Source organism: Phascolarctos cinereus, unplaced genomic scaffold (genome assembly GCF_003287225.1).
Source record: "Phascolarctos cinereus isolate Bilbo 61053 unplaced genomic scaffold, phaCin_HiC Scaffold_4;HRSCAF=312, whole genome shotgun sequence".
Lineage (NCBI taxonomy): Eukaryota > Metazoa > Chordata > Mammalia > Diprotodontia > Phascolarctidae > Phascolarctos > Phascolarctos cinereus.
The window spans coordinates 23,526,873-23,540,833 of NW_027555847.1; positions in this window are offsets into that span (position 1 = coordinate 23,526,873).

Below are 13,961 nucleotides of genomic sequence, written 5' to 3' on the forward strand. Positions count from 1 at the left end.
CTCAGAGTCAGCTACCTTTTATAATTAGTGATTCCCAGAGAGTACTGAGTGCATTATTTAATTAATGGTACTTATGTCTGGAGTGTGTGGGACTCTAGAGCTGGATACAATGCGTATTTGCTGAAGGATTATATGCAAATACTCCAGAACAGTTGCATTGTGAATTGTCTGAGGTTCAGCATATTGGAAGCTGTAATGAGCCTCTTGCACTTTTCCTTTCTGTTTTCACATATATGTACACTTTTGAAGGTATTGCAAAGGGTGAACTTGTTCCTTGAATTGAGAAAAAGTTCACTGACTCTGGCTCAAAGTGCTACGTGCTCATTCCAGGTTAGACACACAAGTAGGCATTGGCAACTAGGGCTTTGTATGAGACATTAAAAATTACAGGGTGCTGATAGCTTTTACACTTTCAGTAGCATAGGATCAAATGTGTTTAGCATCTAATTAGCAATAATAATTAAGTAAAGTAGTAAGTTAACGGTGGTATTTTCCCCGATCAATCAACATGTATTTATTGTTTCTTATCTTCATGATGGGCAGCTGGATGGTGAAATGGATAGAGGTTGGCCTCTATTCAGGAAGACCTGAGTTCAAATCCAACCTCAGGCATTTACTACCTGTGTGACCCTGGGAAAGTCACTTAACCCTGTTTACCTCAGTTTCCTCACTTGTAAAATGAGCTAGAGGAAGAAATGGCAAACCACTACAGTATCTTTGCCAAAAACAAAGAAACCAAGCAGGTTCATGAAGAGTCAGAAATCACTGCACAACAACCATATGATTAGATTTTTAGGACGGTTAGGTGGCACAATGAATAGAGTGCTAAGCCTGGGATCAGGAAGATACATTTTCATGAGTTTAGATCTGACTTCGGATACTTACTAGTTATGTGACCCTTGGAAAAATCACTTAACACTGTTTTCCTCAGTTTCCTCATCTGTTAAATGATCTGGAGAAGAAAATGGCAAACCTACTCAAATGTCTTTGCTAAGAATGGGGTCATGAAGAGTCAGGGCATGACTGAAATAACTGAACAGCAAAAACAAAAACTTATGGGGCAGCTAGGTGGTACAGTGGCTGGAGTGATAGGTCTGGAGTCAGGAAGACTCATCTTCTTGAGTTCAAATTTGGCCTCAGATATTCAGCTACTATTGGACCCTGGGCAAGTCACTTAGCCCTGTTTGTCTCAGTTTCCTCATCTGTAAAATGAGCTGGAGAAGCAAAGGAAAAACCACCCTAGTATATTTGCCAAGAAAACTCCAAATGGGGTCATGAGGAGTCAGACATGACTGAACATCTTCATGATTCTGTGTGCCTCAATAGAGACTTCAAATAATCCTGGGATTTCTTGCCATAGTAACTGATGTCCTGTGATCTCTCTCTGTGTTCTTCATTTCTACTAACCTTGTTGAATTTGTCATTTAAAAAAAAATCTGTTTTGCACTGTTTGCCTCATGGTAGGTCTTGTGAAGACTGTCCCAGGTGCCAAAATAGCTAGTTACAGTTCTGGACAAAATTGTGGTCTGCAAGCATGCTAAATACGAATAATTAAAACGCTGTTATCTAAAATAGTGCTTTTCAACAAAGCCGCACTCTGGCTTCTGAAAAACTGACAATAGAAAGACAGCCATGATCTATCATGAGCTAATCCAATTTTCCAGAAGGAGGCTTGCTAGAATGGCCAGGAAGTGATAACTAGGATTACCTGGGAAATGGAAAGAAGGCTACTGCCAATAGGAAAATCAAACAATTAATCAGCAAGTGTTGATTAAGCACCTACTATGAACCAGGCACTAGGCTTGTACTGGAGATACAAAGGCAAGGAACTGATCCTTTAAAAGGAAATGCTATGAGATGGTGCTGAAAATATCTGAAAGTATGCTAAAGTGTTATATACATTTTATGGGAATCCTGATTCCATAGAGATGGGATCATCTGCAGTGATTTAGATATGCGTATGTCTATGTTAGTAATGGGAGTAATAATAATAATCACAATAGTTAGCATTTATATAATGTTTTAAGATTTGTAAAGTGCTTTAAAAATATCATTTTATCCTCACAATAACTCTGGAATATAGGTACTATTATTGTCCCCATTTTACAGATGAGGAAACTGAGGCAGAGAGGGGTTAAATGGCTTGCTTAAGGTAACAGTGCTAGTGAGAATCTGAGGCTGGATTTAGGTTGGTCACATAGCAAAGGGCCAGGGGACAGCCCAAGTGCTCTACTGCTACCATGAGGAGACTGGAAGGACAGACTGCAGTGTACAATTTAGGTAGCATATGAATAAGAGTGACAGGCATAGGTGGATTTTGACCTGCATCAATGGAAGACATTCTTAAATTGATGAGATGACAGATCCACTCAACCATTTCAGTGTCTGAGTATATATAAATCTTATATCTGGTAGTTGAGCAACCAGCATTTATTAAGTGCTTACTATATGCCAAGCACTGTGCTAAGTGTTGGGGACATGAAGAAAGGCAATAACACAGGTGTCTGCTCTCAAGAAACGTCATTAAAGATACAAGCAGAAAGGATTAAAAGCCATCTGCTGCTATCAGCTGGGGGACCTAGAAAAGCTTTCTGCAGAAGGTAGGCTTCTTCCTCCTGGGAGAGAAAAAGCAACTATGGTGGTTCCTATATGTAGGGATGGGTGGATGCCTATGCATTATGATGGAAGAGACAACCCTTCATCTATTTGGGGGAGAGGGTTACTGGACCTATAAATTCATTGACTCTGAGCAATGATGTCTGCAATCTCTTTGCTCCAGACCCCACCTCTATGCTTCCTACCAATACCCTCTCACTTTTCTCCCTCCTTACCAGTCACTGATTGGCCATCCTCTACCTGTGGGAACCCTGCTGCCTTACAACCCTTCTTCTTATTTCACCTTTCCTACTAAGAAGAAAATGGATAGCGGTCAAAGGGTAGTGAGTTCACATGCGTGATGTGAGACAGGAAGTGGTTATAACCTGACCATGGAATGCCAGAGAGGATACTTGCAGCAAGGAGGAGGCGGGGAGGGCCATGATGGAAACACATTTTATCTTGGGCCAACTCAGCCAAATGTGCCAGTAAATTAAATCAATTGGCCGTACTTTGCCATGTGCCTGCCATCTCCATAACTACTTTTCCATGTGAAACATAAATAACTTTGTTCTTTCAAGTGGACTGTTATATTTTAAATGTCATAGCAAGAAGAAATGGGATAAGATACATGTTGAGGCTGTGCTCTAGAGAAAGGCTAGCTTTATCTATCACCAATTCCACAAGAGACATGATTGGCTTTCCCATGTTACTGGTTCCTGGTGATGTGCACTGTGACATGGTAGCTAGAGGGCCATCCTTAGAGTCAAGAAGACGTAGATTCAAATTCTGCATTTGATGAATATTGTGCAGCTATGGGTAAGGTACTTGCCCTCTACACGTTCCGTCTACCGATGAGTTGTGGTTGTGGTTCAGTCATTTCAGTCATGTCCAACTCTTTGTGACCCCGTTTGAGGTTCTCTTGGCAAAAATACTGGAGTGGTTTGCCATTTCCTTCTCCAGCTCATTTGACAAATGAGGAAACTGATGCAAACAGGGTGAAGTCACTTGCCTAGGGTCATACAGCTAGTAAGCACCTAGGGCCAGATTTGAACTCAGGAAGATGAATCTTCCTGACTCCAGGCTTGACCCTTTATCCATTGTGCCTCCCAGCTGTCTCAAATGAATAGCTGGTCTATAGAAGTGGAAGGGATCTCCACACTTAGAGTTCTCATGGGTCTGGACTTCCTTCAAAAAAATGCCAAACCTATGGTATAATGAGGTTCTTCATAACAGTTTTCCTGAACATGATACTCTTTAATACTTGGGTTAGTGGGGTAATGATGAGTTTGTGTGACAAAAAGTGACAGCTGCATCCTTTGGAAACACCATAGAAGCCTTTTCCCCATTCTCCCTAGGATCCCAGTGTCAAAGATTATGGAACACTGGACATCGACAATGCCATGCCACAAATGCCTTGGAGCTGAGGGAAAACACAGCTGGAAATCATCAATGGAATTTTTATAATAATAAACAATAAAAAAGAGAATAATAAATACCAATAAAATAAGAAAATGATAAGAAAACACAATTTGTTGCTAAATTTCTTAATGGTCAAGCAAGTTCTCTCTCTCTCTCTCTCTCTCTCTCTCTCTCTCTCTCTCTCTCTCTCTCTCTCTCTCTCTCTCTCTTTTAATGTCAAGTGCTTAAGAGAAAAAAGGGACTAAAATATTCAAGTCATTTTGGCCCTGAAATCTCACAGTTACACATATAAACCAAGGATGTCAAAGAAAGAAAAAAAATATCTTATGTGCGCCAAAATATTCAAAATGACACTTCCTGTGATATCTATAGACAGAATAAGATGTCCATCAGTTGGAGAATGACTAAAGAAATTGTGGTAAATGAATATGATGGAGTATTATTGTGCAATAAGAAACAATGAATGTGAGGGATAAAGAGAAACCTGGGAAGATTTATGCGACTTGATTTAAAGTCAAGTAAGCAGAACTGAGAAAACAATATAGACAAGGACAACAATAATACCAATGGAGGAAAAAAGAAAAAAGTCACAACTGAATGAGGTGCAATTATCATGATTAAATGTGTCCCTGAAAAAGAGATGAGAAAATGCTTTTCCCTCCTTTCTTTGCAGAGGAGAGGGAAGCTATTGGCATAAAACATGGCATATACAATCAGATTTGGGTGATATATTGGCTAGTTTCCCTGAACTACTTTTGTTATCTTTATTTTTTATTCTCTCTTACAGAGGATGGCAGACTGTTTAGGGCCGGGATACATTCAGAAATAATGTGATATAAAAATACCACATATCTATAAAAATTGAAATAAAATAATTGGATTAAGTTGGCTTAACCCTTGTATCAGAGGCAGCTGGTAGCAAAATGGAGAGAGTCCTGGGCCTGGAGTCAAGTAGTCCTGAGTTCAAATTCAGCCTCAGTCATTTATTAACCATGCAACCTTGAGGACTTAAGCCTCTGTTTGCTACAGTTTCCTCAATTGTAAAAGAGGAGTGATAATAGCAACTACGTCACAGAGCTGTGAGAATCAAATGATATAATATTTGTGAAAGTGCTCAGCACAGTGCTTGCTACAGGGTAGGCACTATATAAATGTTTATTCCTCCCTCCCCTTCACTTTCATCTGTACAGCCTCTGAAAGAGACCTGAGTAAATCACAGTAAAATACAGGCAAATCCTGCCTGGTGGGCAACGAATACTTTGCTTTGCATATGTTGAATTTGGTGCAGGATACATATGTGTCTGAATGCAATATACAAGTGGGGAGGGGGTGTCCTAGCTACATGATGTCATCAATAGAGGGAACTCCCAGTGTGAAGGAACTTCTCTCCACCAATGGAGGTCAGCTACTCTTTCTAGAGAGTTGCTATGGGTTCTTGAAGTTTAAATTAAGCTGTCCAAGATCACTCAGCTGGCATATGTCAAAAGTATGACCCGAATTTAGTTCTCTTCTCTTCTCTCTCTCTCTCTCTCTCTCTCTCTCTCTCTCTCTCTCTCTCTCTCTCTCTCTCACACACACACACACACACACACACACACACACACACACACAGAGGCATGCATACAATCATTCATTCAGTCAATTAACCTCATTAAATACCTACTGTGTATCAGGCCCTGTGCTAAGTGCGCTAGGGTCACAAAGATTAAATATAATACAAATAAAAATTTAAGATTTTGACATAAAGAATAGAATCAAGTCATAAAATCATAACAGCATAGATTTAGAGCCACAGATGGCCTTAGAATCCTTCTAGTCCAACCTCTCCCATTTTACAGATGAGAAAACTGGGGCACTTAGCAGTAAAATGGGTTACTCATGTTCACACAGGTTTTAAGTGTTGGAGGTGGGAGGATTTGAACCTTACTATGCCATTCCTGAAACAACACACTAAGGAAGAGAAACATAGAACATTCTTCCCATGAAGTCGAGGCACACCCTGATACAGATTTGCCATTAGGAGAAAAAATAGTCACACATGAGTGAAATGTCTGTGGGAAGGGCATGTTATATCTCTGACATTGCAGGGCTGGTAATATCATCGCCCCAGTCTTATTACACCTAGTCATGAGTTTTGGCAGCACCCCTCCTAGGAGGAATTACCCTACTATTCTCCCCATCTCTCTTGGGCTGTTCTGGTCTCCATCGTATCTGTTCCTCTGACATTCCTCCTGCTACCAACTCCTGGGCTTCAATTCTTCAGAACCAAGGTCAGGGCCAACCTGTCTGGGCGTGGCAACTAAAAAACTCTCTAATTCCTTAAGAGCAGGCTCACAACCCCCTAGTAACTCTTAGCCAGTCCATGTTCATATAATAAAAACCAGGCAGATTTTCCCCAAGTTAAAGGGGAAGAGAGGAGAGGGAGGGAGCAAGCATTTATTAAGCACCTACTATGTCCCAGGCCCTATGCTGAGGGCTTTATAAGTATTACCTCATTTGATCTTCACAACAACCCTGGGAGGTAGGTGTTATTATTGTCTCCATTTTATAGAAGAAAACTGAGGCAGAAAGAGGTTAAGTGGTTTGCCAGGAAGTGTTTGAGGACAAAATGTAAGCTCAGAACTTCCTGATTTCAGTTCCAGGGCACTGATTAAGTCCTTTCCTCTTGACCATACTATGTTTAGGGTACAGACTACTGTTCCCTGACTCAGGTAACTACATGACATGAGGTTATCAAAGCCCAACATCTTCTTGACTTAGTATACAAATGAATTTGAGCCAAAACAGAAGAAAAGAGAAGGAAAAGTCATTATATTCAAGCCTCTTCCCTCACACACCCCCTCTTTCCCCACTGTATCAGATCTATGTGTACACACACATATATATATACACATATATGTGTGTACATATTTATATAAATATATTTACACACATATGTGTGTATCTATATAAGTGTGCATCTGTGTTTTCAGCACTAAAAGTGCAGCTTTGGTGTTCCATTTGGACCACTATAAAACCTCATTGTCTTTCTACAGGAAAGCAAATGATTAAACAGAAATATCAAAGCAGAGTGGCTTTCAGAGGGAGGGGGCAGAAAATACCTTACTGACAAGCAGCAAGCTTATATTTCCTTGGTGGGGTCCAAAGGAGCACCTGTACCACCTGGTATAATACCTTGGTCTACTTGGCTGTGTAGACAAAAGAGCCTGTGAGCACACTAGAGATGATGAGAATTGGCTGACTGCACACTTGACAAATTCCTCTTTCAGGGCTGCTGAAGGAGAATTCAGTTCGTCGATGGCATCTTACAGTGAGTGCATCCTGCTCCCTCGAGTGATGTTACTGTTCTCAAGAAGCTTTGTTTATTATGTGCTGGGGTCATTTTATTCTCCTCAAGGGCAAACATATCTGTGGTCATAATGGAAGCCAATGAGAAAATAATGTCAATGCCTAACATTGGGATAACACTTTTGACTCTTCAAAGCACTTTCTTCTGCATCTGTTATCACATTCCTGGGAAGTAGGTGAGACAGGTATTTTATCATCCCCATTACATAGGAGAGGAAATCGGAGGCCCAGAGATTTTTGGTGTTGGTAATTCATCAACGGTTACAAACTCAACAATAACAACACAAATTTATCAGGTACCTGGTACCTGAAGGACACTGTGCTAGGCACCAGAGAGACAAAGACAAAAACAAAACAGTCTCTTCCCTCAAGGAGCTTGTATTCTATTGGGGAAACTGATAAAACAGATAGGTAAGCACAAACTACAGGGAGAACTTTAGTGTAATGGAGATGATAGTAAGGCAACTCTAATTTATTCAAAGTAATGGGGAGGGGACACAGGTGTAGGCAATAGAGAAATCATTCATATTAGGCTCTGGAATGTCTTTATGGTCCTTTCACTGGGTTATAGGTCTGTCTAATGTTCTATGAAATAATTTCCAAGAAAATTGCTGCGAAGCAAATATCTCATTTTACCCTAGGGCCCAATTTCAAAATCCTAAAATGTTTACCACATTAGTTCTTTCTTTTAAAAGGCATATTCTACCAATTGGAGCTTTATGCACAAGAGCAGATGGTAGCTACAGTGGAAACATCTTTGTATGTAATTTTGACTTGGTGACATAATTCCATTGATTCTAAGCTGTTTTTTTATGTGGGATTGATACAGAAAGAAAGCAGGGATCTCCTGGCTTTTTAAAGTTATTCTCAGTTCTTCCATCCCTTTCATGTTGACTTGGTTTCCCTGTTGTCTCTCACTAGAAATATGGCAAAGTATGCCTCTACAATCTCCTCACACTTCTCTATTCTTTAACCTTTTTTAACCTACCCCCTATTCTTGAGATTCTATTTTCATAAAGAAAATCTCCCGAAATCTTGACAACGTTCTGAGTCAAAGGCTTTGGGCAGCTCAGTGGTGTGGTCCAGCAAAATAGCACCACATCCTCTTCCCCTCCCCCATATAGCACCAGGAAAACACCTAAGTCTCTCACTTTGGGAAGCACACCTCACTCTTACAGCCACATAACTCATTGCAATGAGGCTCCATAGATTTTTCTTTTTTCTCTCTCCTCCAAGCATCATCAGGGCCTATCCTGTCGAAGAAATACCAGCAGTGAAAATGTTGCCCCTCTTTGCTTTATCTACTAGCTGAAGGCAGCCCCAGCATTCTTCTGATCTGCCGACCACAGCTGCTGCTTTCTCACCTTCACCACACACCAAGGAAGATAGGATAGCTGGGCCAAAACAAGGACTATACTAAAAATACATTTTAATTGAAATATTTTATTTTTACATTGACTATATTTCTCCACGTATTTCTCACCCTCCCAGAGAGTCACAAAAAAGAATTTTAAGAAGAAAAAGAGGAGGAAGATAAAAATCAAACAACAACACCAATCAGTAATATGTGATTAATGTTAACAAGAGAGGGAAGGCAAGAGGTACAGTGGATGGACTGCTGGGCCTTGGAGTCAAGAAGATTCAGCATCATGTGTTCAAATCTGGCCTCAGACACTTGCCAGCTATGTGACCCTGGGAAGGTCATTTCACCCTGTTTACCTCAGTTTCTTCATCTGTAAAATGGGCTGGAGAAAGAAGTGCCAAACCACTCCAGTATCCTTGCCAAGAAAACTCCAAATAGGGTCAAAAGAGTCAGACATGACTGAAAAACAGACCAAATAACTGTTAAGAAGAACAGCCCATTTTCTAACCACACCAAAAATAACTAGCCACTATGTGCTATTAGGGAGTGTTTTAGTCACAGGTCAATGGAAGTTGGCAGATATAGGTGAATAACTGAGGTGGTAGAATATTTCTATTATCCTCTGAACTCCAATCATTCAAGATTGAACAAATTTATTTCATTGGTTTTTGTTTGTTTGTTTGTTTTTTTAGGCAGTTGGAGTTAAGTGACTTGCCTAGGGTCACACAGCTAGTAAGCGTCAAGTGTTTGGTCTGAGGCTGGATTTGAACTCAGGTCCTCCTGACTTCAGGGCTGGTGCTCTATCCACTGCATCACCTAGCTGCCCCTATTTCACTGTTTTTAAACTATACTTCAATATTACTTTGATTTACTTCATTTACACCAATTGATGAAACTTAAATAACCTATTGAAAACTTATTGAAATAAGAGTACATAATAAACCTCATACCAATGGAAATCCATTTGTAAAGAAAGAGTCTTAGAGGTCAAGGGATACAGCTTGGAAGAGGAGATACAGCTTGCCTCTAACATTACCTTGTGACTTTGGGCAACTCACTTAACCCTGGGAAAGTTGCTTAAACATTACCAAATCTAAATTTCTTCATCTGTGAAATAGGGATAATGATAGCATCTATCTTGTAGGATTATTTTGAGGATCAAATTGGATAACACATATATCTAATGTCTTCAATATCCTAAAACACTATATAAATGTTTGTGGTTGAAAAGGAAGTAGGGAGGTCATGAAGCTAGAACAAAGGGTCGACAAAGGAGGACCTCATGTTGACTTAAGCAAGAACTTTCCTCATACATCCCAGTAAGCTCATGTCATCTTCTTCCTGTTGTTTGGTCATTTTCAGTAATGTACAATTCTTTGTGACTTTGGAGTTTTCCTGGGGGAAATATATTATAGTGGTTTGTCATTTCCTTCTCCAGCTCATTTTACTATACAATACCGTTTCTCTATGTCATACAGTCATTAAAGAACTGACCTAAAAGCCAGGTTAAAAATGGGTCCCAGTCCCATCACTTAAAAGATTTCAAATGGGACCATGGGCATATGACTTAATCCTTCAATGTTTGTTTGTTTTTTGGCTTCACTCCTGCACCATCTCTTCTATGAAATCTTTATTAATCTCCCTGAGAGTGTATTCTTCCCCCATCCCCAAATTCTCACACACATGCTTACTTAACATTACTTAATATCACTCAGGCTCAGTTACCTCATCTATAAGGTCCCTTCCAGACTGAAATCTATAATTCTATTAATATGGCTCATTTACTACAGTGGTAAAAGAATTGTTCACATTGCTAAAGGCAAGTCAGAGGGAGCTGTCCAGGACCTGATTCTTTTCTTGAGACTATTCTACCTCCACCCTTCTAAATTTTTTTAAGACATTCTAAGAGTTGAGTGTTTTTGGAAATCTTCCTTTTGACTTGTTTAGCAGCCATCCCTGCCTATCTTGTGCATTTATGCATGATTTATGCCCCTCCAGTACTTTGTGAGATTGACTTGTTCTCAGAGGCAACTATTTGTCTTTGCATTTCTCTATGGAGAATGGGGGGGAAAAAAACACAGGAAGTAGCTTGAGGGTTGGTATTGCAGCCCATGTTTATGGGGCCCTGTGTGTGAGGTTGATAGGTCTATGACTTCACCTGTATTTACCATTAGTGGTGCACATCTATCCATCCATTCATCAAATGTTTATTATGTCTCTGATATGTACAATACACTGTGCTAGGTGCTTGGGGACATATAAGTGCAACAAGTAGAAATAGATGTCTTTGAGTTACAGCTTCCAGGAGGAAGCATGTTTGCCTGTAATATAGGAGAGGGCAGGATGCAAGGAAAAATAATGAGCATGTATAGGCAAGGCTGGGCATCCGGTCAGCTTTCTAACTGGAGAGTAACAAGATCCACTCTCCCCTTTTTGGGTTACAAAAAATGAAATTCAAACTGTGGTGAAACTATACTAACACTTTGGGGACATCCTGCACAAAACTGCCATTAGAACTCTCATTATTTTGGAGAGCAGATATTCAGAGCACTGAAAAATCACTAAACACAGACCCACCCATTCATCTTTTCTCTACACCCTAGAGAGCATTATGGCCATGTCTGGATATTGTTACTCCAAAGTTGAGCCATAGGAAAAGAAAGACATCTGTTGTCAATTGCCCTGAGGACTACACCACAGCTTCCCTCTTACACTGGAGTTTCCTGCAGTCAGTGAATTAAATATTGGAGAAGCTGGGCTTCCCTGGTGGCCCTTGAATGATGGCCAATCACACACTGCCTGTGCATAATTTGTTATTCCTAGAGGAAGGAGTACAAAAGACTTCATGATTGCAGAGCAGTATGATGTTTGGAGTATGCTTGATGGTCCTGGGTGACTTTCCTTGTATGTATACCTGAAGAAATCCTGCATGCAGACCATGCTGCTTGAAGGTCCTTGATTAAGAAAGAACCAATGGAATTTGATAGTAATGAATTTGTGTCACAAGTTCATCAAAATCTTTGTCTTTGACAGGAACTTCTGACTCATTCTACTTTCCTTAAAGCATGACAGAGTTTGGGGAATCCTGACAGTTAAAGATTGTGGAACCCTAACAGTTAAGACACAGAAATATTTCAAACTGTCCAAGTCATCATGTGGAGAAAAGGAATGTTTCTTTACTGTCAAACTCTATGGTCTGTGATGTAAAATATATCAGAGTGTAAGCAATTAATTTATAATAAAGTTTGAAATCTCCCCCCCTAGCATTGGTGATGGATTTTTTCAAACCAATGAACTGCCATGAAAATCATGACACTGCAGTCTACAAAGGGGATAGATATTCAAGCCTTGTGAGCTTCTTTTCCTCTTTTTTATTTTTTGCTTTTGTGTGTGTGCATGTGCATGCATGCGTGTGTGTGTGTGCGTGTGTGTGTGTGTGTGTGTGTGTGTGTGCGCGTGCTACAATATATTAGGCTGAGACCTCTAATGGGTGTTTCATGATAACAGCAGGCATTAGGCTTCTCTTGGATTTTACCAACTCCAATATAAAAAAGCTAAAAGATAATGATTAGAAATACAAAATAAAGGGAAAAAGAAGAAAAAATTCTTATAAAATTTCATAAGATAATTAGGTCCATGTGGCTTCAATAGGTCCAAATGGAAAAGAAGAAAATCAATTTCATGATGTCAAGGAAATATAATAAAATTATTTGCCAACTGAAATCATGATTACTGATGGGTGGAACAGTGTGATTTATTTTTAATTATAATGCTGATTGAGGAAAATGCACAATTAATAATAATAATTGTGAATGGGACGAGCTCACCCATAAAATGGAAGCAGATAACAGAATGGATTAGAAACCAGAATCCAACAAAATGTTGTTTACAAGAGACATACTTGAAACAAAAAGACACAGAGTTAAAATAAAAGGCTGGAACAGAACCTAATATGTTTCAGCTGAAGTAAAAAAGGTAAGGGTAGCAATCATGATCTCAGAGGAAGTGAAAGCAAATATTTCGTTGTTGTTGCTGAGTCCTTTCAGTCATGGCCGACTCTTCATGGCTCTGTTTGGATTTTGTTGGCAAAGATACTAGAGTTGTTTGCCCTTTGCTTCTCCAATTCATGAGGAAGCTGAGGCAAAGGGTTAAGTGACTTGCTCAGAGTCACACAGCTACTAAGTGTCTAAAGAAATAATCAGGGACGGGAAAAGGACCCACATGTACAAAAATATGTATAGCAGTTTTCTGTGGTGGAAAATAATTGGAAATTGAGGGCAATGGCCATCAATTGGAAAATGGCTGAACAAGTCATGGCATATGAATGTAATGGAATACTATTACTCTATAAGAAATTATGAACAAGCCAGACTTCAGAAAAACCAGGAGAATGTTGTACACAATAGCGACCACATTGTGTGATGATTAACTTTGATAGATTTCGCTTTTCTCAGTAATGTAAGGATCTAAGACATCTCCCAAAGTCTCATGATGGAAAATGCTGTCCACATCCAGAGAAAGAATTATGGAGTTGGAATGCAGATCAATGCTCTTTTTTTCTTCTCTTTGTTTTGTTTCTTCTTTCTTGTGGTTCCTCCTACTGGTTCTAAATCTTCTTTACAACATGACTAATGTGAAATTATGTTTAATAGGAATGTACATGTAGAGCCTATATCAGATTGCACACCATTTTGGGGAGGGAGGGAGGAAGGGAGGGGGAGAAAATTTAAAACTCAAAACCTTACGGAAGTGAATGTTGAAAACTTAAAAAACTAATAAAAATTTAAAAAATGAATAAAGAAATAATCAGGGAAACTACAAGGTATCATAGATAATGAAGTAATAAAAAAAGTTACAGAATGTTTCTTTGATAAAGGCCTCATTTCTCAAAGATATAGGGAACTAAGTCAAGTTTATAGAAACAAGAGCCATTCCCTTATTGATAGCTAGTCAAATGATATGAAAAGGAAGTTTTCAGAAGAAATCAAAGTTAGTTATAGTCATGTGAAAAAATGCCCCAAATCACTATTGATTAGTGAAATATATATTAAAGCAATTCTGAGATACCACCTTCTCCCTATCAGAAATGACAAATGCTGAAAGGAATGAGGACAAATAGGCACACTAAAAGCTGTTGGTAAAGTTGTGTACTGGCCCAATCATTCTGGAGAACACTTTGGAACTATGTTCAAAATGCTATAAAACTGGGTCTACCCTTTGACCCACCAATAAC